This window comes from Macrobrachium nipponense, chromosome 5, assembly GCF_015104395.2.
Source record: "Macrobrachium nipponense isolate FS-2020 chromosome 5, ASM1510439v2, whole genome shotgun sequence".
In the NCBI taxonomy this organism is placed as follows: Eukaryota; Metazoa; Arthropoda; class Malacostraca; order Decapoda; family Palaemonidae; genus Macrobrachium; species Macrobrachium nipponense.
In genome coordinates this window covers 65,806,025-65,810,902 of record NC_061107.1, presented here as the reverse complement: position 1 = coordinate 65,810,902, position 4,878 = coordinate 65,806,025, and the positions used below count along the sequence as shown (strand labels likewise).

General features: G+C 37.1%; 1 protein-coding gene across 1 annotated transcript in view; it reads left to right on the top strand.

Moving 5' to 3' along the window:
* Window positions 1–1,608: 1,608 nt before the first annotated feature.
* LOC135215385 (uncharacterized) overlaps window positions 1,609–4,878 on the top strand; it is a 624,294-nt gene continuing 621,024 nt past the window's right edge. Inside the window, exon 1 of the mRNA XM_064249965.1 lies at window positions 1,609–1,955. The gene's annotated coding sequence lies outside the window, so the exon portion shown is untranslated. The remainder of the gene's footprint in view (window positions 1,956–4,878) is intronic.

The following is a 4,878-nucleotide window of genomic DNA, read 5'->3' as shown; positions in this document are numbered from 1 at the left end:
TATAATTACATGCGTATCCGGTAAAAGTAACAGACACAAACAAACAAACACAGACATGCCTTTTACTATAATATATATAATATATATATATATATATATATATATATATATATATAATATATATATATATATATATATTTTGTGTGTGTGTGTATGTGTGTGTGTGTGTGTGTGTGAAATTTTTATCACCATGATATATTTACAATCGTTCAGCTACAAATATCGTTTAATATTCACGCTACTCGGAATATCCCCGATGGGGAATGATCACCGAAGGGGAATTATAAATGCATAAATGGATCGGCACCGCCGGATCTCGATCCCTCGACACAGTACCTCTCTCTCTCTCTCTCTCTCTCTCTCTCTCTCCGGGTTATGTTTAATAAAATCTATTTATGCCACACATACAAACATAAGTTAGAGAGCTCTAGTTATATTTTCGTTTCTCTTACCAGAAGAAATCCTCTTTTTCAGGATATTGGGAAGTAATAAAAAAAGTGAGAGTTCAATTCTTATCAAGGCGCTCATGAGGCTGCTTCAAATTCCAAGCAAGAATGATTATGTAATCGAACTGAATGAATCCGTGTCAAATATTTCACTCGTGATTTTAATGCAATTTTCCTGAATAATATAGCAGTTTAAAGATGGGAACGTGTAGATGTGTAGTAATGACTGCGATATTGACGGTGCCCTCCGTAACAGATTCATGTCCAGTAGGATGTGGGTCGGATGTTACAGGTCGTACGCAGGTGCAGTGTTATCTACAAAAAATGTGAGATGTGCCTTCATATCGCAAGCGTTTGCGCCAATCCCAACGGATGTTAAATTGCCGTTGGTGAGGCGATTAATGTGCAGAAGGATCATTTTGCATTTGATGTCTTGACTAAAAGATTCAGTGTGGAAGCTGTTATAGTTCATGTTTATCATCCAATAGAGGGATCTTTCCTAGACAATGTCCCCCAAGGGTTTCTGAGGTCGTTTATAAACACGCCGCAAAGGTTAGAACCCGTGAGCGTTACTTCCTACGTAAAATCCCAAAAAAGCACCGAGGGACAAGTCTACGTTGGCAAGAAGCGTCGTATAATAGTTTTCTACGGCAAATATTTAGGCACTGAAGAGATTTGACAGTATTAGAGTAGATGATTTGGTAGGCATTCTGATAAAAAGCGAATAGACTTAGAGTAACAGTAGTCATATGTTTATTTTATGTTTTGCTTGTTTTAAGGAAACGAATTTTAACCCTAGTTCATTTTGCAGATTATTAATAGGACAAACATGTAATCCATTTCCTGGCAAGCAAATTACCCTATTGGGTTTTCTTTCGTTTTCAGGAGATGAGTCGTCCTCTCCTCCTCCTTCTGGTGCTCTCCGGGGGCCTTCAGGGGGGGTGTTGGGCGTCCTCTCTCTTCCCAGGAGACCGGACTCCGAGGCCGCCCACGCCTCCTCCACCTCGTCCGCATTACTACGACCATCCTTTTGCCCACCACGGCCACTACCACCCATCACATTCACAAGGAGGGAGCACCTTCTTGGACTTCTACGACGGGATGGACGACCCCATCGAACCTTGGGAGGAGGACGAAGTCGTGTGGTGGGATGGGTGGAGGAAGTCGTCCTGACCAACAGCTTCAACGGAGGTTTCACATACGACGACCTTTATTACGATGAGCTTTACGACGTCAACTACACGTGTACAGACACGTTAGAGTGCGAGGAGTTCTCCGCCCTCCCTCCCCCTCCAGATTTCATCCTCACATTGCCTCCTCCTCCAGTCCCTCCCTTCCTCCAGGGAGCTATTGGAAGGCTCCAGGAGGAGGGGAGGAAGAGGAAGAAGTTGGAATCTAGTGAGGATAAAGAGGAAGACAAGGAACAAGACTTGGAGCACGACCAGTGCTCCCTCTGTGAGTGGGCGACGGGCGGGAACAACACCCTCAATCTTCTGCCTCCTCCATCAGGTAAGAACAACTGCAATAACACTTACACTAGTAACAACAACAATAATCGTTTGTCAACTGCAGGTGGCCTCAGCGATTGTGTATATTATAAAAAAAACTGCTGTTAAATTGATTTGATGAAAGCTATATTTTGTCCTTAGAATGTAATTAGTTCCGTAGAAAAATGATCTTATTATCGGATCCCGTTTTGATTTTTGGTTTCCAACTTAAGAGAAGTTATTCATGTAACAAACGAGAATCTTTTAAGTAGTATTATTAGTAAAAAGCAGTACGTTTCCTAATTAAACATTTATAAATAATACTATTTTACTAAACTGTGAGGGCGCTTATAAACAAAAATGCCCAACACTTAACATACCACCGAAAAGAAATGTGAAATTATTCATTTTTTACTCGTTGAGTGTACATACACATCCACAGATATATATATATATATATATATATATATATAGGTATATATATATATATATATATATATATATATATATATATATTGACTGGTAAAAGTGTTCTGTAACAACAGAATTCCATCTAATAAAAGGAGCCCATAAAAACACCAAAAATGTAGAGAGCAAAGTACTATATTTCAGAGACTGCTGTCTCTCTCTTCAGGTATATGAATGAGAAAAGTTTACAGAAAAAGGTGGTATTTATACCAAGAGATTCGTCCACAAGTAAGCCAATTTAGGTCACCCCCGCTGATAATCTTCCTTTAATCTTCTTAAGCGTTGGTTGAATGAACACTGCGTCGACGATGTCCGATGTCCAATTCCCTTTTGAGATGTTCATTACCTGCTTCTCTTTTATTAAGGCCGATTCCATCATTTGACTCTTGTACCGGCAGTTGCTGCTATAAATTACACGTGACATATTCCAATTTAGTTCTATGGTTTATGTTCATTTATTTATGATGGATTGAAAAATAGCCGACGTTCTGTTGTCCATACCTAACTGACCGTTTGTGTTGTATTAATCTCTGGGGAAGTGATTTACCTGTAAATCCGATGTAAGATTGGTCACAGTCCTGGCATGGGATCTCATATACCCCAGAGTCTTTGGGCGATGTCTTTTGTTGGACGTTAATCAGGGATTTGGCTTACTTGTGGACGAATCTCTTGGTATAAATACCACCTTTTCTGTAAACTTTTCTCATTCATATACCTGAAGAGAGAGACAGCAGTCTCTGAAATATAGTACTTTTCTCTCTACATTTTGGTGTTTTTATGGGCTCCTTTTATTAGATATATATATAATATATATATATATATATATAGTATATATATATATATATATAATATATATATATTATATTAGAGACCTCAGAAAGAAGTACAGTAAGTTCATGCTGCATGAAAATGTAATTATAGATATCAGAAAAACACATAGTCAACGTAGCTATGATCTTATTTGGCTAAAAATATTTTCTATATATATATATATATATATATATATATATATATATATTTATATGCTATATATATATATATATATATATATAGTATATATATATATATATATATATATATAGAAAATATTTTTAGCCAAATAAGATCATAGCTCATTGACTATGTGTTCTGATATCTATAATTACATTTTCATGCAGCATGAACTTACTGTACTTCTTTCTGAGGCCTCTTAAGAAAATATAAAATAGAAACTTAATAAGAAATGTGTTCCTCTATTACATCTACAAGTTTGCCTCAACACAAAAATGACATTTGCTATCAAAATCCATATTAATCCTAAATTTATAGTGTTTGATTCTCAAAAGGTCTAGTTATAACATAATGGCAATTTAAACTATATTAATCTGCTATTTAGAAATGATAACGAAAACAAACAATAAGTTGCTCTTGATGCTTAAAAGATTGTCCCCTCACTCTGCCCCAGAGCGCGTGACCTTTCCCAGTATCTCAGGATTTTTCGCAACTTCTTTGACTCGGTAAATAACTCTACGGATTTTTCAAACCTTCTTTAGCTCGACAGAATATAATATCAATTTCGTCAGCTACAATTATAGACTGGTTCAGTTTGCATCAATATTAAAAAGTATAAGAAAATACATATTTCTTTAAAACAAGCTTTTATTAAAATGCACTAAGAAGTGAAAAATAAATTGTTTGAGACACCAGAATTTTTTGCAGTTAATCATGTCCACAAAAATAAAAGCGTGGGCGGCAAACATGGAAGGAAATGCTTTAAGAAATAAAAACGTATATTTCTTGTAGCATTTCCTTCCATTTTTGGCGCTTAAACATTTATTTTTGTGGACATGGTTAATTGTAAGAAACTCCTGGCGTTTCTCAAAGTATTTGCTTTTCACTTTTTACCGCATTTTAAAAAATACTAGTTTAAAAAGATAGATTTTTTTTTTTATCTTATCTCGTTATAACATAATCAACTAACCTGCCTTGATTTCAAACGCTGAAGTTTGCCGTAGTCTTTGGTGTCAAATTGAACGAGAAACCCATTTTGAAGTGGCTGTCGATGAGTACTTTCAAGATTTTTTGCGGCAAGACAATAACCCAAACTCTTTTTTTTTTTTTTTTTTTGTAAGTAGTTTGAAAGTGCTTCAACTGACTTGAAAATGATTTTCCCAGGGATAGCAGTCGCTTTGCGTTTCTTATGCCAGATTAGAGGGAAACCCCGTTCAGCCCTGCTTTTTTCTTCTCAATATTTTCTTGGAGCATTGTTGACAGTTCTCCTTCTCTTACTGGTGGTCTGGATGGCAGCATGGGCATTCCTGGTGCCCCTTAGGACGCGTCCTGTAACACGCCAGGGACAGGACTCACTCCCTTGTCCGCGCCCTTTGCTGCTAGCCATGGCACGATGTTGCCCAGACCGCCAGCGAGAGAATGAGACAGCCCCCAAAGATAAATTCGCCACCCCAATGACGTCATGTTTGAAATTCCAAAGCTGGCAT